The 27,981-nt window shown below is 30.6% G+C and overlaps 3 long non-coding RNA genes across 5 annotated transcripts; all 3 read right to left on the bottom strand.

Annotated features, from left to right (window-relative positions):
- Positions 1 to 5,314: 5,314 nt before the first annotated feature.
- On the bottom strand, positions 5,315 to 6,700 carry LOC134683010 (uncharacterized). Its single transcript, XR_010100941.1, has 3 exons — positions 6,631 to 6,700; positions 5,902 to 5,965; positions 5,315 to 5,413 (listed from the first exon to the last, which is right to left on the bottom strand). It is a non-coding gene; the product is annotated as an uncharacterized LOC134683010 (long non-coding RNA).
- Positions 6,701 to 10,755: 4,055 nt separating this feature from the next.
- On the bottom strand, positions 10,756 to 13,645 carry LOC134683011 (uncharacterized). The gene is made up of 4 exons (XR_010100942.1): positions 13,529 to 13,645; positions 12,932 to 12,998; positions 12,011 to 12,074; positions 10,756 to 11,208 (listed from the first exon to the last, which is right to left on the bottom strand). It is a non-coding gene; the product is annotated as an uncharacterized LOC134683011 (long non-coding RNA).
- A 754-nt stretch (positions 13,646 to 14,399) lies between these two features.
- Positions 14,400 to 25,815, bottom strand: LOC134683009 (uncharacterized). 3 transcript variants are annotated; one of them, XR_010100939.1, is made up of 6 exons: positions 25,712 to 25,815; positions 25,351 to 25,479; positions 23,983 to 24,123; positions 22,602 to 22,713; positions 18,579 to 19,020; positions 14,400 to 14,674 (listed from the first exon to the last, which is right to left on the bottom strand). It is a non-coding gene; the product is annotated as an uncharacterized LOC134683009 (long non-coding RNA). The 3 variants fall into 3 exon arrangements; XR_010100938.1 differs by lacking the exon at positions 14,400 to 14,674 and having other exon boundaries at positions 18,238 to 19,020; XR_010100940.1 differs by lacking the exons at positions 14,400 to 14,674; positions 18,579 to 19,020 and adding an exon at positions 19,092 to 19,673.
- Positions 25,816 to 27,981: the final 2,166 nt, after the last annotated feature.

Here is a 27,981-nt window from a genome sequence, read left to right as displayed (position 1 = left end):
TGTATAGTCAAGTCATTATGTACCATTTAATCAGAAAAGATCAGTATCCCCTGCAGAAATTTTAAGATTCAAGATTTATTTCATAACCTCAGACACATACTTGCATGACTTGTGTACAAGAGGACAATATATATACAAATATACTAAGATAATACATAGCGAGACAGGACTAACGAAACACAAATACATAGTAATAAGTATATATATTGTAAAAGACAATTGGTATAATTAGATTAAGTATTTTATAATTTTCTTCACGAAATGAATCATTTATATTCCCAAGCAATATACATGTATTGCATACAACATACATACATAGTATTAAAGTTAATTTAGTTTGGTTTTATCTAGCTTTTTTCAAAGGTATTGTTAAACATATTTTGCCGAGCGGAGCGAGGCCAAAAAATTTTGAAGGGTTATGATACAGCTGAAGGCCCAAGAAGCTATAGACCTGCTAAGTTATTTATTTTCAATACATTGCAAGTCAGGTTATTTATTTTCAAACTACCACAGAACAAACCATTTATTTTTGTGATTATCAAGGCTGAGTTATTTATTTTCAAAATCCTCCTGGCCCCCCCCCCCCCCCCCCCCCCCCCCCCCCAGAATATCAAATGGTCGTCCCCTTAGTTATATAGCTAACTGTGTTACCCTCTTAAAATAAAGTATTGTTGTTGTTGTAATAAAATGTATTCATCATTTTCATACCTATATTTGAACAATAAAAGAAAAATGCCAAAAATAAACAACAGACCCCAAAGAGCAGGTGTCTCTCCCTGCACGTTCAGCAATGGCCATTTTTTTAGTAAAATTCAGCATCAAAGGGGAACAACTCCATTAAAAGTTTACTGACAATTTCAGTGATAATGACACAGTTGTATAAATTATTCTTTTCCAAGATTAAATTTTCTATTAAACTTTTCAAGATATAAGGCAAAATAAGTTAAAATTTATCATTAAAGGGAAATAACACCAATATGAGTCGACTGAAGATTACATCATTTTTAGATCTTGTCTTGTTTATCACTCAATTTTGCTTTGTACTGTTTTTATCTATCTATTTGAAATTGTAGTTTTTAAGATACAATAACAGCTGCACCATGAGCACATGATACGCCCGACGTCTTGTGTGGAAGTTTTATGCAATAATCATAAATAGTTTCTGAGAAAGTTTTAAGCAATAACCAAATGTTGTTTTTGAGACACGGCGGGACATGTGAAACCCCCAGCCTGTACAAATAACTTAATATAACTAAAACAAAATTTAGAATCAAAACCAAAAAGTATACAGATCTTTAGATTAATATATCAAACAAGTGTGTAAAGTTTTAAGCAAGAGATACAGTGTGATATGTTAAAAAACAAACTCCCCTGTTTAACAAAATACTCAATAACTCAAAAATAAAATTTTGAATCATCACCAAAAAGTATACAGATCTTTAGATTAATATAACAAAGAACTGTGTAATGTTTTAAGCAACAATCATAAATTGTTTTTGAGATACGGCACAACATGTAAAAAAAACCTCCCCCTTTTTCACAAATACTCAATAACTCAAAAATGAAATTTTGAATCATCACCAAAAAGTATACAGATCTTAAGATTAATATAACAAAGACATGTGTACAGTTTTAAGCAATAATCATAAATCGATTTTGAGATATGGTGCGACATGTAAAAAAAAAACTCCCCCTTTTTTACAAAATACTCAATAACTCAAAAATTAAATTTTGAATCATCACCCAAAAGTATACAGATATTAAGATTAATATAACTAAAAAGTGTTAAAAGTTTTAAGCCATAGTCAAGAATCGTATTTGAGATACAGTGTGACATCTGAAAAAAAAACACCCCCCTGTTTTAGTTACAAAGTGTCGTAACTCAAAAAGTTTAAATCTTATTTTCACCAAAAAGTATACAGATCATTTGACCATCATCAGAAACAATTATATTAAGTTTCATGAAATTTTGATAAGTTGTTCTAAAGTTACGGTGCGACATGTTTACGCTGGACAGACAGACAGATGGACGGACATGTGTATACATACACCATAATTTTGAAGGGCGTATAAAAACAGACCAAAACCTAAAAAAAATAACATTGACTAATGAACCATGAAAATGAGGTCAAGGTCAAATGAACTGAAATGATTATGTACCCATTACTTTCATCCCATTTCCACATATATTTATCCTACTGTTATTATTATTTTTTAAAAAGGGGGTTCAAAACCCAGAGTAAAGAGGGGTTCCAACTATATGCTCTCATTTAAATGCATTCATTGTCCAAAAAAAGGGGGTTCCAACCCCAAACCCCCACTCCTGGATCTGCAAATGAAATATAAACTTGACACAGAGATTTAAGTAATTTTGGTGGTATAGAAAAAAACAAACTTTGAGGACTGAGCGAATAATGGTGAGTGTGTGAGTTGGTATGTTTTATTTTGTTATATTTTATTTTATTATGTTTAGGGACAGTTAAATTTCTGGTATTAAGACCCGTCATGGCCTGGCTGGGGAATTGGATAGGCAAGTGCTCACATTAATCTGTACCGATACAGGCTCCAAATGCTTCCTTTAAACGCCATAACTTATGGTGGTGATCCTTATAAAGGATGCTTATAGGGAGACAAGAAGAAGGTATACTAGTAATGTAAATGTTGAAATTAAATTGCAATATTAAAACTTGTTATCTATGCAATGAACCAAGACTAACAGATCAGGGCAAAATAAAAACACCATGGAAATGCTAATGCTTATAAAACTGTATACCCAACACCATTGACTTATCAATTGGTTCCTTGTTTAACTGTGAAAGTTTCAAAGTCCATGAACCATGATAAGTGGGATCAAATAATCTCTATGAAAATGAGACTTGCAAAGCCAATACAACTGCATACCAAATAATAGTCACTTATCTTAAAACTGATCTTATCATAAATCTCATGTAAATAATGCTAAACATTCAGTCAATAAACCATGACTGAGGCTGGAATTAACCATGACGGAGGCTGGAATTAACCATGACAGAGGCTGGAATAAACCATGACTGAGGCTGGAGCTGAACAATCTCTATGAAATGAGATTTGTCAATCCTTAAACATCTGTATACCAATTATCATTGGTCTACCACTTATATAGTTCCCTTTCACTTAATGACCTACTCACAAACTTATACATGTATAGTAAACTAATTAAAAGTTTTAAGGCGACTATGACTGAGGGAGAGATGCAAAATAATCTCCTTAGAAATTAGATGTTTCAATGCTTATATAATTGCATACCAAATATCATTGACCTACCACTAGTTGTTGTCTTTAACTTGAACTTATCAAATACATTGTTGAAGCTGCTGCTTATGGAAAAAGCATTCCCAAGTCTTGTTTTTCAACTTAGTCCATACCATACAATAAATCAGCTGTGTGTTACCCTCAACCAAAGAAACCTCTTCCCCCTTTTATTTGTCCTTCAGACTCAAATAAAATATAAGATAGGTTTTCTCAATTAAATTTTTATTTACTTATCTATTTAATATCATTATCATGCATAATAATATAAAATACCCAAATGAAACCAGACCCATTCTGCTCCATCAAGTGTGTACAATTACAAAAGATATTGCGATAATAATTTTTTCGTAGTCCCCTTTTAAAGTAAACGGAGGAAAAGGATCTGCATCATGGGTAAAATATCATTGGTTAAATATTCCAATTATACAAAATAACTGACAGTGCTGAGGATTCTTTTAAGTTTCTTGATACCCGAGTTCCCAGACTAGCTGTTTTAGAATTTAGATAATCAATTCTGTTCTAATATACATTTCTTAAATTTTTATATCCTTAAGTCTTTTAAGGAATATTGTTTTTGCTCAAAATTAAACCTGGCCTTAAGTATTCCATTACTTTTAAATACCAAACTTTAAAAAATTATATAATTCCATAAAATAAATGAATCCTCAGTTTGTCACATACAAATAGGAATTTACAAATATAACAAGGAATACAATGGTAAATACTAAAATAAAAGATGCATAAAAATACATGGATCAAATTCATTTATGAGGTGTACTCAAATTTATTTACTGGGTTATTTAAATAAACTAATATCATGATCTGTGCAAAAATTATTAGATCACCAAGGAAATAGTTAACTGTATTTTATTCAACATTAACCACCCCAAGCTCTTATATTATATAAAGTTTCTTTATAATTCCTACCAAATTCTAATCAAAGCCAATTCTTTATATCAAAGTAGTATAGTAATTTAACAATATAAAAAAAGAAGATGTGGTATGATTGCCAATGAGACAACTGTCCACAAGAGACCAAAATTACACAGACATTAACAATTATAGGTCACCTGAAGCATGACTAGAACGACCCCCCTTAGGTCAGTCAGTGTCCCCCCACCTTATGAAAAGTTCTGGACCCCCCACTGATAGAAAGCAAGTATATATCATCTGTTTGCTCATTCGTCTACAACGTGTACTCTGGCTGTCTCCACAAATAAAAATTTACAGCCAAAATAATACTAAAAGTTATGTTAAAAGGGTGTTTATCACCAAAAAAACAACCAATCCAATTTCAACAAGATGTTCTTCAAATAATACCTTTTGTAAAATTATTCTTTCAAAATAACACCTTGGTTACAAACCAAAATCAGCTAAAATGACAAAAAAATGCAAAAAAAATATTTCTAACTTATTTACTTCATAAATTCCTCTGCATTAGCGCACCCTCGTCACATATTTTAAAGATATTAAAATTAACATGAAAAAAAAGGTTGTAAGGGGATACATGAAGTGCAGACCATACACCTTATCCCTATTTGTCCGCCATTACTGGATATCACACAGGTTCCCGTAAAATTTTGACGTCTAAGTGTACACTAGAGAGGCATTTGCTATGGTAAGGTATTTTGAAACTTTTTGCCAAAAAAAAAACCAAATCAGTAAAAATTTTGCTATGAAATTTAGTGAGAATATTTGCATCAGCAGATTTGATTGCATCAACTACATGTACAAAGTAACTTATAAAATTTGAAAGTATCTCAAATCCTAAAATAACAAAAATATGGCAAAACTATATACATTAAAATTTGCAAAAAAAAACATTTCAATAATTGAACATTTTTTTTCTTTTCTTTCTTTCTTTTTTTTTTTTTTTTTTCTTTTTTAGATTCTCCATTCCTGCTGGAAATGTTTTGACTAGACATGAGTATAAATGGAAAATAGAAAGATTTTTTGTAATGCCAAATACATAAGTAAACCTTCAACTTCCAATAGTGTTGAAAATGGAGAATCTTTACAATTTTTTTTAATTTTTTTTTTTTATCATACACAAAAATAGTCTGAATTACATTCTTTGCTGTTGCAGTTATATAACACTACCATCTTATGCAGCCACAGTTATCTGAAAAAGAAATATACATTACTCATGAACATTGAAATAATATTTAATGCAAAACAATTATAGTGTATAGAACATTTCTTTTTCTTTTGTTATAAAGTGATTTGTTGACATAAATTTTATCATTGTAACATTGTTTTAAAGTATATCAAGCTATTAACATACTTGATTGAATAAACATTTTGTCGTGGTGAACTTTTTAAACGAACTATACAATATAGGTTTTGCTCATTGTTGAAGACATAGGGTGACATTTAGTTGCATCCACATCATTTGGTATCTGGTCAATAGATGTCTCATTGGCATACATACCACACTTATATGTTTTCATATATGGGGACAACTGAAGATAACAAAAAAACTGAAATCCCAAGATTATACATTATACATTTGACATTAATATTCAAGATTTACATCTTTGCCCGACAAAAATATTGGGCTTTATATTGCTCTTGGATGAAAAGTGCATAAATCTATGTATTGATCCGTACCATAAAAGTCCGCTCCAATGCCCACTCCCAGCTTCAATCCTTACAGACAAGCTGTGATGCTAACCTGAAAAATAAAATAATTCATTAAAAACTTTTTAAAAGGTTCTTTGTTGGTAATATGTATGTATATTGAAAAGATTGAATGATTGGTTGTTGGTTGCTTAAGGTCCAGTGGCAAATCATTAAATAGAAATCGTCTTAAAATGTTATATATATATATGTCATGAACACATGGATGACAGCAGGCCAACAAGCCAACACGATTTTATGTAAACAATTCAGGTCCTAAACTTAACTCTTTTTTGGTTACTGTTATAGTAATAAGAGTAGATTCCCGTAAAACATCTTTTAAGTGTTCAAATCTTGTTTTCCCATTAAACATTTATAATATTTTAGAGTTTTCCAAAACAGGACTAGGGTTTTTTGTGTGCCTGTCCCAAGTTAGGAGCCTGCTATTCAGTGGTTGTTGTTTGTTTATGTGTTACATATTTGTTTTTCTTTCATTTTTTTTAAATAAATAAGGTTGTTAGTTTTCTCATTTGAATTGTTTTACATTGTCTTATCAGGGCCTTTTATAGGTGATTATGCGGTATGGGCTTTGCTCATTGTTGAAGAATGTAAGGTGACCTATAGTTGTTAATGTCTGTCATTTTGGTCTCTTTTGGACAGTTGTCTCATTGGCAATCATAACACATCTTCATTTTTATATACTAACATACTGGTACATACCTTTGTATTAGCTGTATTAGACCACCAAGTCTTATTCCCACACCATGAAAACATATCACAGAAGAACCTAAAAAGAATTTATAATCAACACATTATACATTTTGTAAATTAATTTATCTGTAACCTATAATTTACAAAATATTGTTCAGATTTCTTAAAACGGGTAGACAATTGTTTATAAATCATTTTTTTTAAATCAATAGAAAAGATAGAAAAGTTTTAAAAAAACTAACATTTAAATTTAACTGCATAAAAAAAATTCTGAATATTTTACAGTTATCTCCCATTAAATGCAAAATTGTGTTTAAATTGTACTGGTCTTTTCTTGAAGTTTACGGACTATTTCAAGGATTTACTATTGATATTTTAATAGTAAATCTTGTTCATGTTTCTTGTATCTTTAAATACTAAAATAGTAAATTAATTCATCAATGATGTTTTAAAAGCAGTATTTCAGAAGGGTCTGTTATCTTAAAAGATCTGGCTAAAATAGACTTGCCTTTTCTATTTTCTTGGTAAAGCCTCAGACTTGGTTGAAGATTTAATTGACCATCTTCGTAAGAGCTGCTATCCTGGCTGATAAGGTGGTTCTTCTCAATATCTTATTGTCAATCTATGTTGTGTCCATTTGGTTTTAGAAAATAACAGAACATACATAAAAGTATCAGATGTACTTTTAATTAATAAACTTTTAAAAAAAAATCATGTAATTATTTTAAGTGATACATAATTTTTCCTAACCTAAATTTCTATATCTAGAAAACATCTGATATGTAAAAAATATATGCATAAACGTGAGTATTCCCATAAATAAAAATCTAACATTGAGGGAATTTCAAGTATTTGAAGTTAAACACAGTACAATAAATTACCTCCCTTTGACATTAATTTCACCCTGTTAGAACTCCAAATCTTTGTTTTACATAACAAAAAAAAACAAAAATAGTGTACTGGTAATCAAAATAAAAAAAATAAGTAAATTACAAATATTCAACATATTTCAATAACATTTTTAGTGTAGATGGAGTAATGGTGGCTGAATGGTCAAAGTAGTTCAACTACTGTTTCACTAGTCTGTCAACTCTCTGTACCCTCACATTCGTTGGAGGATCCACCAGGGGGTTCTGGGGGTTGGAATCCCTCCTTTTTTGGCCTATCAATGCATTTGAATGGGAACATATAGTTAGAACTCCCCTTTTTACTTAGTTGGGGACCCCCCCCCCCCTTATAAAATGCCTGGATCTGCCCCTGACATGGTAGGTGTGTTTAACATCAATCTTAATTGACAAGAGTTGCCAGTTTCTCTGTTAAAGGGAATGTTTTTACCAGGCTGTTTCCACAAATAAAAACTGGCGTACTTTCATCAAGATATTCTTCAACTATGCTCCTTGTAAAATATTCTTAAAAAAAATATCCTTTTTTATGAACTCAGCTAAACATGACAAAGGTGAAAAATATATTACAATTTGCTAAAATGAAGTTTGTAAAGGTTCTGTCTAGCCAACTGATAATCTCAGGCTCAACAAAAAAGAGGGAAAATATCAATAAAATATTCCTTCTCCATACTATCTTTTGATTGTAAGAAACTTCTGTCCAAGTTTGGTAGAAATCTACCTAAGGGGAATCCAGCCCCTCCCCTTTTCCCGTGAAAAAATTGGTTGATTATATAGGGAATCATTGAAGCATGACTAGAGAGTCCCTCCCCCCTTTGGGAAAAGTTCTGGATCTTTTGAGTTCGATAAATGTTTGCAGACTGTAAATAATATTAACTGGAAATAAAACGAAGTCCATTTATAAGTAAAATACAGATAAACAGGTACACATTTTCCTTCTAGATACGTATTATTATCTCTTGATCATAAACAAGGTTCAGTCCAAGTTTGGTACAAACCCAGGATAGTTTAAGAAAGCTATTAAAAAAATTGAAAAACTTTAACCAAAGAGTGAATATATTGTTTCCTGGCAGAAAGTCCAGTTATAAGTAAAAATTGATTTTTTTTTAAATTACAAAATTTACTTCTAGATATTATCTTATGATCATAAACAAGCTTCTGTCCAAGTTTTGTAAAAATCCAGGATAGTTTAAGAATAATAATTAAAATTTCAAAAAACTTAAACTACAGAGTGAATATTTATGACCGCCGCAGCAGCCAAAAGGATGAAGAATTGCTATTTCTTGCTTTTTCAACTACATTCGAAGGCTTGACAAAAAGTGAAATAAATAACCAGCAAAATGCATAATATTTATTTTTATTTCAATGGTCTATAAAAGATTCATTTATGATAATTCTTATAATAATACTTCAGGGACTGTTGGAGTAATTAAACTTTATTGGCATGTTTTAATTTCTACAGCACTTTGATCAGAATAAAAACTTAGTGACAAAAGAGTACAAAATGGTGAAGTGATAATTTGCACTTAATAATTAATGTCAACAGGGGGAATAATAATAAATAAAAAAATAAAAGAAGATATGAAAGTAAACTTTAAAAGAATGTTAAATAAAATTTGTTGAATAGTATTTGATCAAATTTTGCAGAGGTACATGCTTCCAATTGGCTTCGCTCAGAGTTACTGCCTCTAATTGGGACCACTCTGCCAAGGGTACTGCTTCTAATTAGGTTAAGCAGACAGAGGTGTATATGTACTGCTTCCAATCAGCTTCGCAACAAGACAGAGGGTATGTACTCCCAATAGCTTCACTAAGAGGTACATGCTTCCAATTGGCTTCGCTCAGACAAACATACTTCTTTCAGTGTTGAAATGGTACGTTAAGCAAGTCTGTACTACATCCAGTGTAGAAAATAGTACATAATTGCAAGTCAAATGTCGTCCAAATTTACAAAAACATATTTTATTTAACATTCTTGATCCAGTTAATTTTCACATCTACCTTCACACCCTATTCATAATGTATCCTGATGGTGACATTGTGAAATATAAATTATCACTACAGGATTTTGTACTATCTTGTAGTTTCAATCCTGATAAAGGTGCCATAGGAACCAAAATATATCTTATTAAATAAACTCATCACAGATACCAGGACCAAATTTAGCATATACACCAGACGTGCGTTTCGTCTACAACGGTGACATCAGTGACGCTCGATTTCCCAAAAAGTTAGAAAGGCCAAATAAAGTACGAAGTTGAAGAGCATTGAGGACCAAAATTCCTAAAAGTTCTTATTAAATCACTGTAGCAATCCATAAAGTCTTGTTCTTATAAAACATTTAACTCTGTGTTTTATCGAAACCCTACTCTGCATACATGATCCCTGGATCCACTGAACAGATTACTATATGTAATTGTAGTTTTGGATGGAAGACAAAGATGGGCAAATACAAACATTTTCCTCTTAAACATATCATTACAAATTAAACAAAGAAAAATCTTATTTTGCAGGTTCCTTTAGCTTATATTTTTGTGGGATCTGAAAATTGAAAAAGAATGCCTTAAAAGACCTGACGAACCAGAAAAATATATCACACACTCTGCATAGAGTATTAACTACTATAATTTTTTTTTAAACTTTTAATGTAAATTCATATGAATAATTTAAGCAATAAACAATTGGTTGTCCAGGGGAGAGAGGGACTGTTCAAATCAGACCAGAACAAGAATGGGTCCAAAGTACACAAATGCCCCACCTGCGCTATCATTCTCTATGTTCCATGAACCATGAAATTGGGTCAAAATCTAATTTGGCATTAAAATTAGAAAGATTATACTATAGGGAACATGTGTACTAAGTTTCAAGTTGATTGGACTTCAATTTCATCAAAAACTACCTTGACTAAAAAAAATTAACCTGAAACCCCCACTTTCATTTCCTATGTTCAGTAGACAGTGAAATTGGGGTCAAACGTCTAATTTGGCTTTAAAATTAGAAAGGTCATATTATAAGCAACAAGTGTACTAAGTTTCAGGTTGATTTGACTTCAGCTTCATTAAAAACTACCTTGACCAAAAACTAAGTTCAGCTTATGCAAGTAAATTACTGAATATATGTGAGGGGGGGATAGGATCTTTATCGGGACTCCAGGATCTGGTCTTTTTAAGCTTGGGATTTCAGGATTGACCTTTTCGGGATCTGGGAAATTTTTTTTTTCCAATTTCGGGATCTCAAGATTTCGTGTTTTTAAGCCCTGGATTTCAGGATCAGGACCCCTCCTATTCCCCCTCATATGTGGAGGCTGTCAGACCAAGCAAATAACAGAATGTAGGATCCTTATGTCTCTCTCTTTTTCGACTAAAGCCAAAGGCTGAACAAAAACCTTTCAATAATTGAACATTTTTTTTCTTTTTCTTTTTTTTTTTTAGATTCTCCATTCTTAAACTACTGGAAGTGTTTTGCCTAGATATGAGTATGAACAAAAAATAGATTTTTTTTAAATTGCAAAGACCTATTAACCAACTACTTCCAATCTTGTTGAAAATGGAGAACCTGTACATATTATTTTTCTTTATATGGTAAAAATTATAAACATTTTCTCAAACATACACAATAATAGTCTGAATGACATTCTCTACTGTTACAGTAAAATCTCATAGCCCTTTTTTGCAGCCACAGTTACCTAAAAAAGAAAAAACAGAATTAAACGTTATGGTTAAAATTGAAACAATATCAAATGCAAAATTATTTTATAATAAATAACTGGTCATTAAAATCATGATTCATTAAACATTTCTCTTACTTTATTTAAGGAGACCTTGCAGGTATAAAATATTCAGCAAAAAATTAAACATTTGTTTTTTCATTATTTTTTTTATTTATTACACTTTTAGTTATTACTTTATAATTTGGTAAAAAAACCACCCAAACAAATCGATTTTCTTTGGCCACAGATGACTTTAAAAATGGAAAAAGCTCCAAATTATCTCCCTTTGGTGCAAAAATGTCATTTTTTTTAAATGTTTAAATTGAAATAGCTCTTTTAACTCAACAGAGACCTATATGTTTTATCATTTTTTTTTCAAACAAGCTGTACATAAAGTAAGTAATTGTAAAATTTAAGCAATGTCTGTAATTTAGTTCTTTTTTTATTTCGATATTACCAATATTTATCCTATTAGTTCAACAGAAAATAAGGACATTAACAAAAATGTATGCTTCTTATAGAGGCAGATTGTGAGTTTAAATGAATAGTGACCTCCTATTTTTATTTTATATTAACATAAGGTACAAGATAAAGTTTAATCATAGAAAACAATTGCAAAATCCTATATTAGAAATAAAAGTTGATTTAGACCTGTGAGCCCCTTACAGTGATTTGCTGAAATATTTAATATTAGCAGAAAAGGATGAAAAACAAGTCAATGATATATGTCTAACATATTTCTTATTTTACACTTTCTTATATTTGTATTGGTTCTTACCATAAAAGTCAGCTCCAATGCCCACTCCCAGCTTCAATCCTTACAGACAAGCTGTGATGCTAACCTGAAAAATAACATAATTAAGTCATTCAAGATTGTTTAAGGGAAAACGGTAGTATTTAATTTTCCCCGCATTAGGTTGGCCTTTTGTGTACCCAAGACAGGTGAAGGAAGTCAAATTAGGAGCGCTGTGATTGGATGTAAGGGTACAATTAATTTTTTTATTTATCTATGAATAACTGCAGTGTGTAAATTTAAAATATAAATTTTAAAACCTATTGAAATATTTTCTAGAGAACTATTCGAAAAGGCTTCCAAAATTTAATAAATTTGGTGCAAAATGACGGTGGGCATGGATAACATAAACCAGCTCCGTTGGAAATTGGTCATGATACTATTTGGCTTCAATTTTTAGAATACAGTAATAAAGTTCTAACACCACACATAACTGTTTTATCCAGGTTTTTATTATAAAAACTGGTAAATTTGGAAAATGTTAGTATTGTCGCCTATGGCAAAATAAATAGTACCGTTTTCCCTCAAAAGGATAATTTTTGGTATACTGTATGTTCATTCAGCATCTATGTATACTTTTGTAGTTTATATGTTGTATGCCTATAGTTGTTATGACTTTGGTAAATAAAGATATACATTCTATATTTTGAATGATGATTCATTTGAGTGTTGGTTGCAAAATGTCCAATGAAAAATTAAATAAAAGTCTATAACTATGTAATAGAAGTTGAGAACAGCAAACCAGCATCCCAACAAACTATCAGATAATAAAATTTACTCCTTTAAAGGCAATTAAAGAAAGAAAAGATTCTTACCAAACTCCTACAAACCTTCACGCTTAGAGCACATTTAAATTTTATAATACTTTTTTTTTCAAAACAGGAATAACATTATACTGGTACCTACCTTTGTATTAGTTGTATTAGACCACCAAGTCTTATTCCCACACCATGAAAACATATCACAGAAGAACCTAAAAAGAATTAAAAAGAATTGATGATTTCTTACAAAATGTACAAAATTATAAGTACTATCAACACAACCTTGTAAGATAAACTGTTGACAGAGATGTCTCGCCTAGCAGTGGAAATTGAAAAAAGCTGATGATTAGCAACATTGCTAATTAAATCAATAATTGTTAGTAACCCAGATAAATACAAAATGTCATTGTTCTCTATGAATAAAGCAGATAACTTGACATAAAAAAATTAAAACAAGTCATAGTTTTTTGTTTGGAATTTAACTTCACAAAAGTGATGTGCAAATTAAACAGTTAATTATCCATTGAATGAACAAATCTTGCTGTTAATTGTTCTTGTCTTCCCTAGAAATTTTAAATATTGATAGAAAATCTTGTTCAAGAAAATGGCAATTCAAATTATAAAACTTGTTAAAATTACTACATCAATGCAGAAGATCAGAGCTGGCGTGTTGTCTTAATATGCACTTCTTGTCAAATGTTACTAGAAAATGTATACAAATATTTGGCTTAAATAAACTTACCTTCTTAATTTCTTGGTAAAGCCTCAGACTTGGTTGAAGATTTATTTGACCATCTTCCTGAGAGCTGCTATCCAGACTGCCTTCAAAGGTTTTCCATCATACTTTTTTTATGCTAATCAGTCCACTGAATTCATTTTATCTAAGTATTGAAACGTCCTTTCCATTGTACATCAATATTAGTCATCAGAATGTTCCAAAGCATCTCACATTATTTTTACAATCATGGAAACTGAAGAAATTCTCAATTTAAAATACTAATAATTTATTAATTCATTTAAAAAGTACTGTAAAAATTACACCAGACATGATTTTGAACAGGTAAAGGGGTATTTTGATAATTTAAAAAATGTATTCTGTACACCACAATTTCTTCCACTCATTAAAAGTATATTCTAGAACTATGTTTACATTTTTTTTTATTTACAGAGCTCTAGATAAAAGATTTTATATAAGTTATCAGACATCTGATATGAAAATATTTATACAGATGACTTTTTGTAAGAAAAAAAACCAGTATAGTAATATTTATACAAATGTAAGAAAAAAAGTACAGTGTAGTAATATTTATACAAATGTAAGAAAAAAAGTACAGTGTAGTAATATTTATACAAATGTAAGAAAAAAAGTACAGTGTAGTAATATTTAAACAAATGTAGAAAAAAAAATTACAGTGTAGTAAAAGTATAATAAACACATTAAATCAACATTTTTTTAATATTTTGAAGAATAGTTTAATAAAAAAACATCTCAATTTTAAGGTTTACTACTCATGTACATAGTAGTCATATTTAGTCCCAAAATTTGTAAAAGCCTTCATAGATTTGCAAACTCTCTGTGAATTCCAAGATATGGGTTTTTTTTTACCTTTGAGGAAAAATTACTTAGTTCCCAAGTCAGGAAAAAAATTAAGTTGCTAAATATTTGTACAATTATTGTGTGAAGTTACAAATATTGAGATTGAAAACTGCAGCAGTTAATGATTACACAAAATTAGTACCATCTTTGAAAATTTTGGAAAACAATTTTCAAGATCAGAATTAACAGAAAAATGGGGGGAAGTTCCTCAAACAATTCCATATAAGCAGGTACACAACTTCAAAATGTACACAATTATTCTGTGAAGTTTCAGTGGTACAAGAAAAAAAGCTGAAATGAACAAAAATAATGTGATGAAAAATTATATTACATGTATCTAGCATGAAATCTTAAGATTTAATAAAAAAAAAATTAAAAAGAAATATTAAGAGAGGATATATAAATACTGATTCTTTATAATGACACTTTATTTCAATACTTTATAATTCAAATTAATTTCAAAACTCAAATGGCACGTAATACTTCTATAAAATATATTTTTACTTTTTACTTTACTTATACTTGAAAGAAAAATAGTAGCAAAATTTACAATTGAAAAAGTAAAAAAAATTTTGTTCCCAGATTATTTATGAGAGCAATTTTGATAGGTTATACATTGTATCAAAATTTGTTTTATGTAAGATTACTTCCAATGGCTTTTGTCAGAAAAAAAGAAAATCACTGATATCTTGACAATAATGGACTGAGGCAAGGTAACTGCACTATCTGGAATCAATGGTTCCTTAAATGCATTTGAATTGGGATTTATAGTTGGACCCCTCCCTTTTTTAATGGCTGGATCTGCCCCTGTGGTTCCTTAAATGGATAAGAACCAGAAGCAACCAAATTACAGACAGGAATCAGCTCTTTTTCGCTATTGGGAAAGAAAACAGATTACCAGTTAAATCTAAAAAAGGTCTGGTTATCTTTAACTTTTTTAGTGATTAAATACCCAAAGTCTGAAACAGGGTCTTATATAAATCTAAAACTGCTTGGTTAACAGAAATGATTGTATGCTGTCACTTAGGCAAAAATAATCACATATATAATGCCGTAACCCATGTTAAAACTACAATAAAGTATAGATTTCAACAATTATGGACTAATGGAAAACTCTTTTGAACTAATGAGGCAAGTTGGATCCCAGTTAGAGAGTAAATCTCTCACTATTACTCTTGGTCTGGACAAAGAAATGCTTAAACTCAAGACAATTTAATTTTACAAATTACGATGAGCAATTGTTAAACGGGACTAACAAGTAAAATTAAAACATTGATACAAGTTGTCAATTATGGTCTCATAATAATGAAGTTATCACTAAATATCTGGAATCTGTGGATGAAAACTAAGTGTTGAAGGTGAGAGATGAAAATTAACCCAAGGTTGAGAAGCTTGAAGCAAAGGGAATTAACTACTGTAAGATATAGGAAATGACTCTTCACTTTGAGATGATGATACTTTCAGATAACTCAAAATAAAGATTTTTAGGATATTGGAAATCATCATAAATTTTGTTGGTCATCTCACAGGATTGATTATCTCCCTTGAGCTGGTACCGCAAAAGTGAGAAAAACTATCAAGTTGAGATGACCCATGATAATCTGTTTATTGCTGTTTTGCTTATGATGACTTTGAAATTTACATTGACAATGGCAAGTGCAGCCTTAGTTTCTAGAGATACTTTCCATATCTTTCTACTAAGCTGAGAAAGGAAATTATCAGTAATTCAGTAAACTTATATATCATAGAAATTTATTATTGTTCACAAAATATTGGGACTTGTCCAAGCTTTCCTTTTTATCAGAATTAACTACCCCTGCGATTATGTTTATAGCTCTATAATAAGTGTTTATTAAACTTCCAAATTCTTTTTTGTATGGCCGAAATTTTCGTTATGGCTTGGCTGTTATAAAAATGTACTTTTACTTCTTTATTATCTTGATAGCAATCAGTGCTTTAAAGTTAAAGATGAAGATAACCAGAATTTTTTTTGAAGAAGATTAAGTTTATTTAAAAAAAACTTTTGGGATCATTTTCCATTAATTTACGAGAATATGTTATTCTAGTTTTCCATTTCCAATACATCATAGTATGTCAAATATAATTTAGATTTTGATTGAAGATATTCATTTTATCTAAATTTTGAAAATCAGAAATTAAAGAAAGTATGAAAATTGTACAGATGCAAAGTTCAATCAGCTTTATTCTCAAACATTAAATTATTTTTTTTATGACTAGAAATATCAGATATTTTTCATTTCAGAATTACATATATAGATTCCGTTGAATGGTAAACACACCATCCTAAATACCTCAAAACCAAAGAACAATCCAAAGAACAACTGAAACAAACAGAAGACATAACCAACCATACTCCTAAAACACCAATAAGCAACTTTGTTATATGTTAGTAAAGACACGCAGCGCTCCCAGCATAATGTATTTCTGAAATGATCATTTGATATTTGTTAAGTCTACGCCAAAACTCTGAAGATAAAAATGTTTTGCTTCTGAACTTTGCATGTACTAGACTGTGAGTTTAAATCAATTTCAAGTACTATGTAATTCTATAATCTGACATTACTACAATGCATTGAAAATGTAAAAGTTTTAAGAAAATTATTATTTTACTATAAATCGTAAATTTTAATTTAAATGTCTTAGGAAAGTTATTTCTTTATAAATCTGAAATTTTAATTTAAATGACATTCTTTTTTTTAAACGAGGACAAAAAAAAATGCATTTACTTTAAAACCCATTATCTTTTGATTTTGCCATTTGATTAGGGACTTCCTGTTTTGACTTTCCCTCAGCGTTCAGTTTTTTTTTTGGTGAGTTTACTTTTTTTTCACCACAAAAAAGTACTGATAAACCTTTAAGACAATGTTAAAAAAAAATTTAGATGTTGGATCAAATGACAGTTTGTAGTGGTAAAAATACAGAGAAAATAATCATTACCAGGATATTGAACCTCATCTCAAGTTATTACAACTATCATCATCTCTGTATTGATAACTTTTAATATTAAATTAACACCCCAAATATAAAGTAGGTGCTTTACCCTGGGTTAATCTCCAACTTCTATATTTTGCTTTATATGTTGTTGCACATTAATAGATGCATAATTTAACTATTGAAAATTATGGACAAATCTTTTACTGCATTCATGAAGAAAAGATAATTAGACATGTTTTGAGTACAGGTACTTGGCTTTCATGGATCAAATAATTATTTGTTGTAATAAATAATATGAAAACTTTCACGCTCATCATTATCCTTCAAAAATATTAGAAATTTTAACGGTGAATATTTATAACAAATATTAAAGAAACTTTTTCATATAAAAATAACTAATTCAAAAATTAAAGTAATTTTAACTTGGGTGTAACCACACATTGTACACACTCAACTTCACTAATGTAAAATAATATACCTAAATTACTTCTCTCAGCATGGTCCCAAGGCCCTTAGCCAGGAATTTCCAAAGGGGGGGGGGGGGTATTTTGACTCATTGACCCCCCTGGCTAGGGATATGGTCCATTGGTCTTACTTTACAAATGTACAGGTCAATTGGATCTCGTAGTTCTTTCAAATTTGTAAATTAATTTCATCTGAGTTACCTCCCCTTCACTCAGTGAAATTTTTAACTTTTTTATCATCATGGAGGGGCATAAGGATTTTTTACAGACTTCAAGGTTATTTATTTTTGAAGCCAAAAGGAATTCAGTATAATGACTTTTTTCGTGGGAATTTGATTCACCCTTATCAGTACTCTGGAATTAATGAGTAGTTTTTTGGACTCTGTGAGTGAAATTTATTACACAAATTTTGGTAACTCCTTGCTAAATCCTCTCCTAATGCAAGATACCAGTGTTTTCATGGAGTAAGACTGAGTCATCATTATCTCAACCTGACTCACATGATTGTTAAAATAACCAATATTTTTTGTGAAAAAAGGTCTATCAATTTAATAAATTTTGGAGAATATTTCTTTCAAGTTAAATTGAAGTTCAAAAATTTCAAACATGAAGATATTTCAAAATAACAAACAAAGAATACTATTTTTTAAAAACTATATTTGAAAATTATGTGCTATCTTTATCTTGTCACACTTAAAATTAAAGAAAGAATGAATGACAAAAAAATACCCTTAGCTTTATCAATTTGTAGATTTGTTAACATATCAATTACTTACCAACTTCTGTCCTGTACTGGTAGTAAGACACCTATCCAGTAGTAGTACTTTTGTCCTCGGTCACCTAAGTTCATCCCCTCATCTCTGGTTGGCTTGATGTTGTGCATTTTAAGTTGTTTGAGTTTAGTGTTTTGTATACTTTTGTCTGTCATTTCTTTTGGTGCCGACTTCCTGGATCACCTGAGTTCATCTTGGTCTTTGATTAGGTTGGTGTTGTACATTTTTTAGTTTGTGTATTGTTTTGTATATTTTTGTCTGTCCTTTCTTTTGGTTATGAGGAAGGCTGTCTTTCTTCATCCATACTTAAAGGTATTTAACTTCTTTTCATCTGTGTGTCATATCCCATTGACATTAATACCACATACTACTTCTTTATGACAAACTTACAAACAGGACCAAAAAAAATTAAAAATACAGTATACCTATATTCTCTGTAAAAACGCTGTAATGAAAACAGATAACAAAGATTAGTGATATGTTTTAGAAAATTTTTGTCAATTCCATTGAAGCAGATCTCTAATCAGCCATATTCAAGGTTTATGACTGAATCTGCCGCTGGCCCATCTGTAAAAAAAAGAAAATTTATAAATTAGTAGTTTTGGAGAACGTTGGCGTCACTTCTATCAAACAGGCCCTTTAACAATCTCAGAGTAGAATGAGTTTGTTACTATTGTATAGCGTTGCGAGAACTATGCGCTACCCTCCCTAGTCTGCTACAACGGAGTCCATCCAAGGTCTGTGACTGAAACATCCTCCCAGCTCCATCTGTAACAAAAATAAAATTGGAGAACGTTGGTGTCACTTCCATCAAACAGGCCCTTTAACAATCTCAGAGTAGAATGAGCTTGTTACTATTGTATAGCGTTGCGAGAACTATGCGCTACCCTCCCTAGTCTGCTACAACGGAGTCCATCCAAGGTCTGTGACTGAAACATCCTCCCAGCTCCATCTGCAACAAAAAGAAACTTTATAAATTAAATGTCTGTGGTTAACCTGTAAATGAAATAGAAATACATATAAAACATTACACATAAAAAACATAAAATAAAATGGATCAACCAACCTTATTTCAATTCTTTGAAGTCACTTTACCCCCTGAAATGAAATGTAAATATTTTTTTTACCTTAGTTATCATTTTCTATATAAAAATAAGTACACAATATTTTGACTTACAAGCTTTTAACTATTGGACTAGTCAAAATTTTCCAACTATTGGACCTTGTTGAAACTATTTGACTGCAAGCTTCATCATATTTTGCTGGATTTCCGATGCAGCAATAATGGAGGATTTTGAAAATACCAGGAGTAGTAATTTTTACCCATTGTATCTAGGGTTGACATCAGTGCAAGACATAGCCTTAGCATTTCAGAATATTTATGAAGTTATTGTTGGGTTACTGCCATTGCGATAGTTGAGTTATCACAGCCTTTTGTTGTCTGTTGTCTTTTTCAATATAATAAAACACTAATTGACTGGATATGAGGGAATATTAAGTTAATTGTCCCCTCAGATACAACTACTGCCCTCGGCTACGCCTCAGGACAATAGTTTTATCATGAGGAACAATAAACTTACTATACTCCATTCATACACAGTCAATAGGTATACATTCTTATACCTCAGCTATCATTTTCTATATAAAATAAGTACATGTACACAATATTTTCACTTTTCTAATTACAAGCTTTGAACTATTGGACTTGTCAAATATTTCCAACTATTGGACCCGGGTGAAACCAAGGATTTGTATAGTTTATAGTCTAACTTTACAACTCCTTGGTGAAACTATTTGAACGCAATTTAGCCTCATTATGTTTTGCGGAATTTTAAATGCAGCTACTTGATTGGAGGATTTAATATATGATTTTTACTTTCAAAGAAAATTTCTCTCAAGCTAGTAAAAACTGAAAGCATAAAAATTTTAGTTATGCCTGTGAAATAATATTTTATAGGGACCAAATTAGTAAAGGATGCTGATTTTTGTGGTTGCTTCTTTTTTATATCAAATTTTGACATTTCTTTCCTTTAAAGATCTGATCATGCTGTATATATGTGCAACCATCCACTACTTTTGATCAATTTAAATGTTGCATGCAATACAGACCAAAATGAGGTTCAATTTTTTACTTGGAAAACAATAATATATCAGCCATGTTTTTTACCTCAATCTTACAAAATTTACTTAAGTGGCTGCTTAAATCAAATTAATATTACTTTATTATTTCATTTTCGTTAATGTTAAAAAAAAAATCCTGTTACCCTTTAAGGGATAAATATTTTTAATGGGTTTTTTTTCCATACTTTAGAAAAGAGTGGAAGCTGGTTAAAATACACAAAATAATCGAACATTTTTTATAACCATTTCATCTTCAAAGAAACAGATAAGTCTTTCCTCAGCGTGTCTCTTGCTTAGATTTACAAATTTGTTCCTTTATATTTTTGTTGAGGAACAGTGACAACCTCTTTGTCCAAAAAAGATGACTCTAGTGCATAAACCCTCAGCCTTGCTATCAAAAGTAAAAACATTAAATTAATGGGAAATTGAAATCAAATCTTTTCAAGACTTGGAATATATAAGCTGGGTTTTGATCAAACTCATTTAAACTCTGCAGACACTAATAATAAGTCTTCAGTCAAAGTCAATCATATGTCTGACAGTTATAAAGCACTGAACATTTATATGAAACATTGGAACATAAGTTTCTATGTGAGACCTCATCTAAGAGATCAAAGCACTTAAAACTACCATCAATGATAAGAGTGCTTTCCATGCCTCAAACCTGGTCTCCAATAGTGCATTAAACTCTATTGAGTACAGGTACTTATTTGTCAGAAGTCTCTGTGTATCAGTCCAAGTGCTGGTGAAATAGTCTCTGTGTATCAGTCAAAGTGCTGGTGAATTAGTCTCTGCAGAGTAGAAATGAGTAAAATCTTTTAATAAATTTTTTTTTTTAAAACTTGAATATTAACATTATCAAATGATATTATGAAGTAGGATACACATTTGACATGTTAGTGTGATGATGAGGGTAACAATGCTGTGGTGTTTGGTTAGATTATGGCATCCTACATCATTGCCTTAAATTGATTTGAAAAACTTTCGTCAATGCCAAAACCCTTTCGTAAATTATGAAAGTGACGAGCGCTAGCAAAATCACTGGCCTTAATTTTGTGGAAAATGAAGAATAATGTGTTGATGTATTAAAGCAAGGCAAAGGGTTATGTTATACAGCGGCGAATCCAGAAATTTTCATAAGTGGAGGCCTACTAAATGCCTAGGAAGGGGCCCGCTCCAGCCAAACTTCAGTGATTCCCTATGTAAGCAACCAAATTTTTTCCAGAAAAAGGGGGGCACCTGCCCCCCTAAACCTCCTCTGTTATATAACCAATTTCTGTAATTTTACTCTTCAGTTATTAATTATGAATATAAAAAAACATTACCAATAGGAACAACTGAGAGAAGAAATTCAGTTTCTTTTAAAAATGAAATTTTGCTTCATTTAAAAACACATAAGAATAAGATATCAAAGTTACTTCCCATTAATAAAAGGTGATTTTCATCAAAACAACTTCCATTCACTTGTAAAAATTTGAATAAATTAAAGTACCAGAGCAATTGAAAAATTAACAAAGTTAAAGACCAATGATAAAGTATTTAAAGAAAATAACAGGATTGAATTTTTCTCTTGGTGGATCATCTAATAGATTTTCAAAAATGTTTAGTTGCATCTGGTAGTTTTGTTTAAAAAAATATAAACTAGCATATCTAAACCTTGAAGCCATTTAGAAAAATAATTATTGTTTGATTTAGGCATTGCACAAGTTTTCATATCAGCAGGTCTAAAAATTTGAGCACTTTTCAATTCATTTTTAAGGGTGGGATTTGAGACATGGAAATATACTTTTGTTGGATTGCTGCTTCATTGATGTATACCTGCATCCCCTTTTTTCCTAATGAGAATCTAAGAAAAAAATTATAGTGTAAATATGCGTAATTTTTAACCAACAAAAAATAACTTACCATGTATAATTATAGACCAGGTTCTTACCCCCACTCTTTGGTAACTACAAAGATGGATATCTTACTGTACACGTTGCTTACTCTTCATGGTCATTGCTCAATTTTAGGGTTCCTGAAAAATATTTGAAAGGGAGTAAACTTTATTTCTGCATGGTTCTTTACAAAATTTCAATCTTAGACAGTAATCAAGTACATATGTTTTCTTTGATACTCATCCCCTTGAATCATTACTATTTTTCACTTTAATTCTAATACAGTATTACAATTTTATTTGTTACTGTAAATTAAGACATTTTTGCAATGTTTTATTATACAGGATTTTCTCAATATCACAAAGTTCAAAGTCAATAAACTATTTGAGGGGGTGGGGTCAAATCATCTCCATGGTAATGAGATGTGCCAATGCTAATACAACTGCATACCAAACAAACATAATCTCAAACTAAACCTGACAATAGACCATGACTGAGGGGGCAGGGAGAAATAATCTCCATGCATTGAAATGAGATATGCTATTGCTTATACAACTGCATACCTATTTTTATTAAACTACAACTAGTGGTTCCCGATAAACTAACCTAATCACAAACTAATACATGAAAACTAAGCAAAAATTAAGCAAAAATTACAAAGTCAATAGACCATAACTAACGGGGCAGGGTCAAATAGTCTACATGGAAATGAGATATGCCAATACTTATATAACTGCAGACCAATTATCAATAACCTACCACTAGTGGTTCCCCATAAGCTAGACCTTATCACAAATTAATATATTACTGAAGCCATCCCCGCGGAAAACAGCATACCTATGTCTCGCTTATTTACTCTATCAAGCGAGACAAAAATCATATCCTGGAATCTTAAGTTCATATGCACTATTATTACATTGGTTGCAATGAATTACATTGATTTCCGAGTTAGATAAAAACCGATAATTTCACATGTGAAATAAACGTGGTTATTTCACTCTCTGACGTCATACAACAATAGGCGTTGTCAAGATGTCGATAACATAGAAACAATTAAAAAAAACAATTTGACAATGTAATAAAAAGTATAACTAATCGCCGTATTTAAATATAAAAAATAAGACAACTTGTGACCGAATGCCGCTATGGATTAAACTCGTGCTGTGCACTCGTTTAATCCATGCGTCGTTCTGTCACGCGTTGTCTTATTTTTATATATTCAAATACGGCGATTAGTTATACTATAATTATTCTTTACAAAGTTCAAAGCATAGGGCTGTGCAACACAATTTCAACATGTTTATGCCTTTCAAAGCCTTTTTAATAAGCAAGGTAATTAATATTGTACTTTTCATTTCAATATGTGTTGAAAAGTGAAATGGATAATGTAATATTCAACCAATAGATACCTTATAGATGAACACAACTGGCCCATTCTTTTATATTGTTGTATATACTATACAGTCTAGATTTTCGGAAGGTATTCTTCAAGTTTCTGCGGTTTAACAATTCATCAAAATGAGAAGATTGTGGATAGTCTTGTAAATTCTCTGAAAGACAAAATTAAATTTACTTTTCCATACATAAGTTATATAGATGCCTTTTTAGGCTGCAATGGTTTTTCTGTAATCAATTTGCTGTAATATTTTAAAAATCATACACAAAAACATTATTATGATTGGATAAAAAAATCTTAAAAATGGAAATTAATCAATGATGTAATGTTGGTTTTTTTTTTGGTGTACAAAAGAGGGAATAAAGATACTCAAACTCATAAATCTAAAATAAACTGACAACGCCATGGCTAAAAATAAAAAAGACAAACAGACAAATAATAGTACACATGACACAACATAGAATAAGCAACACGAACCCCACAAAAAACTAGAGGTGATCTCAGATTACCCATAGTCCTTAAGATTTTAAAAATGAAAAATTACATTTGTTACATAAACACAGACAACTTTGCCAAATGATTGACTAATACAGGGATCGACCTATAGGTAAAATTTGTGTGTCATTTTGGTCTCTTGTGGAGAGTTGTCTCATTTGCAATCAAACCACATCTTTCTTTATTTTTCTACATAAAACCAAAGTAAATTACATATCGTCGCTGGGCTTCTAAAATGTTGTATATGACTATTTTGGCTAAAAATACTTTTTGACACCAATGGTCTTGGCGGGAGGAAATCTTTGGTACTACAAAATAGCAAACAGTTAGACCAATCAAAATGTGTGAAATAAGACATATTGCAAAATTGCCAATGTCAGTTGTTTGTAAAGTTTGCTTCCAAAATGTTGTATGAAAACTTGAAAATCGTTGTAGAATGGCTTTGGGGAAAAAAATAATTGCACATTTCTCTATTTCTGTGAAAATTATTTAAGTTCTTGGATAATCCAGAAATGTCAAAGTTTTTATTTCACTGCTATTTACAAAAATGTTCAAGTTCACATACGACATTTTGGAAGCATGCATTTTGCCAAAATTTTCAAAGCCTGTTTGTGAGATATTTTTTTTTTGAAAAGATTTGTAATATACAACATTTTAGAAGCTCAGCGACGATATAATAAGCTTTCCAAATAGATATCATGGTCCCAATTAATCATAATACTAGTATACTCAAGGAGATTATGTTTATAACCTCCTTGCTTCATTAAATGTCTTTTACTGACCTTTGTGGCATTTTAAATAGCTTCTGACAGTACAATTTCTTTATTTAAAAAATATATATCGATTTTAGTTGAAATGATAGGACATTATTTTAGTTGGAACTCACTTTTGTTCTGTGACTGTATATAAACTCTGAGTCTAGCATTGTTGAAAATCTATATAATGGCTATAATGTCTGGTTTTCCTATCCAATACCAATTTGGATGACTATATTAAAGTTCCTAGAATCCAAGAACTGAAAAGAAACATTTAGTGTATATTAAAACAAGTCAAAAATGGTTTACTTCTCAAGTAAATAAACCAACATGAAGAAATGGTTAAGAGTCATCATTGTGTTTCCAATCCAACCTTATTCTGTATGAAAAATTTGTGAAATCTTTAATTTCTTCAAGGAATTTTCTGGAAATAAAAGTTTGAAATCCAGAACAGAATACACTAAAGTAAATAATTATTACTACATTAAATACCTTTAACTTGTCTTGAAATTTTAAACTTTTTCATGTCTTCAAAAATTTTCAAGAAATAATGCAAGTCTTTGTCCATGTAAAGATCAAACTAATTTGAATTTAAATCCTAACCTGTAAATCACATGATCATACGTACAGGTAAAAATCTTTTACCTTGAAATCTACTCACCACATACTTGAGTAACTAGCTGGGTGGAAAATTATAAAAATGAAACCTTACACAAGGTGTTTCACAAAATATGAAACAGAATTTTGATCAGAAAATAAAGCATTCCACTAAAGGGAAAATGGACAGTAAAATTTAAACACTCCAATAACCTGAATAATTTTTGAAAATTTTGCATGATATATTGTGTAAAGCATTTACATGAATACATACCTAAACACTGATAATTGGGTTACTCAGTTTAATAAATAAAAACGTTTTACTTTATTACAATATGTACAAAGTTAATTTTGGACCCTTTGGTCCTAATATGTTGACCTATATATAGTAAAATGCGGTTGAACAATGTAATTTTTCATGACACTGTACACCCCAATGTGTTCCAATTTAAAACAGGGTCAAAAATCTGAATACAAGAGTAGATTCAGCTATTTTTCTTATGCGTGTAGTTTAAAGGTTTGTTAGCTTGCTTGCTTTGTTTGTTTAGATGTTTGTTGAAGCATCCAGAGGAAACGATTTTTGTAAAGGATATAAGACAACAAGAGACTCCAAGTGATAACAAAAGCTCATTGTTGTTTCACTGAAAATTCACAAAACAATATCAAGATCAGAATAATGTCTTATCATACAAAGTTTTGTCATACAACTTGAATGCTCTTCAACTTCGTACTTTATTTGGCCTTTTTAACATTTTTTTATTTGAGCGTTACTGATCACAGGTGCTTGAGGACAGGATCCTGTATGAGCCCCATATAGTCCCTCCTCCCCCTTTTCTTTTTTTTTATCATAAATCTCGGATTTTTCGATATATATCACTTATGTGTACCATATATATACTAATATACCATATTTATACTCTAAATATGCATGTTTACTATCAACGTGAATCTCGACTATAGAGACATTGGGCTAGGTGTTCCATAATGGACCCACACAGGATAAATTTTTAAATTTTTAAGTGGTCTATACGAAAGTGTAATACTAGAATTAAAAACTGGAGTTTTAGAGTTATAGAAATGTTAAAATTGTATAGTTATGAGCAATATTGTAATTTTGAATCAAATGTATTGAACAAAAATTGTATTTAAACAAATTGAGGAGGATGTATTTGATAATTTTAAATCAAACTGGTGTACAAGAGTTGCGCTCTATAGTCGAGATTCACGTTGATAGTAAACATGCATATTTAGAGTATAAATATGGTATATTAGTATATATATGGTACACATAAGTGATATATATCGAAAAATCTGAGATTTATGATAAAAAAAAAAAAAAAAGGGGGAGGGACTATATGGGGCTCATACAGGATCCTGTCCTCAAGCACCTGTGTTACTGATGAGTCTTTTGTAGACGAAACGTGGCGTATACAAAATTTAGTCCTGATATCTATGAGGAGTTTATTTAATAGTGACACAGAAGAATAGTTATTATACACCAAACACAAATCAGAAAACGTTTTACTATCGCTGGGTCATAGGACAAATTTTAGTCCTGATATCTATGGGGAGTTTATTTAATAGTGACGCAGAAGAATAGTTTTATACACCAAACAAAAATCAGAAAACGTTTTACTATCACTGGGTCATAGGACAAATTTTAGTCCTGATATCTATGGGGAGTTTATTTAATAGTGACACAGAAGAATAGTTATTATACACCAAACAAAAATCAGAAAACGTTTTACTATCACTGGGTCATAGGACAATTTCAAAGTCAGAGTGACCTTACTTTGGTAGATGATACTGTATTACACCTCAATCCCACTTGTATCAGCATAACAAAATTGGTCAACTTAAGTTCTATGGTACAATAATTATGAGTGACCTGACTTTTGGATATGGCACATCCTTGAAGCCCATGATGCAACTGTATACCAAGTTTGGTTAACGTGAGTTGAAAACTATAAAAAGTAACTTGTCACAGACGGACATACACATATTACTATATTAGATACGTGTTAGCTGTTCAGCTAGAGTAGATACATTATGATCCATTATAATATCAACCAAATCTGTGACTGTTATGGGGACCATAATGTCCATAATCAGTTCTTTGAATAGTTATTTTCAATATAGAAACAAATTAAGTTGCTATTGGTTTA

Source organism: Mytilus trossulus, chromosome 9 (assembly GCF_036588685.1).
Source record: "Mytilus trossulus isolate FHL-02 chromosome 9, PNRI_Mtr1.1.1.hap1, whole genome shotgun sequence".
Classification (NCBI taxonomy): domain Eukaryota; kingdom Metazoa; phylum Mollusca; class Bivalvia; order Mytilida; family Mytilidae; genus Mytilus; species Mytilus trossulus.
The sequence above is the reverse complement of the archived record's forward strand: the minus strand, read 5'-3'. Positions and strand labels throughout refer to the sequence as shown.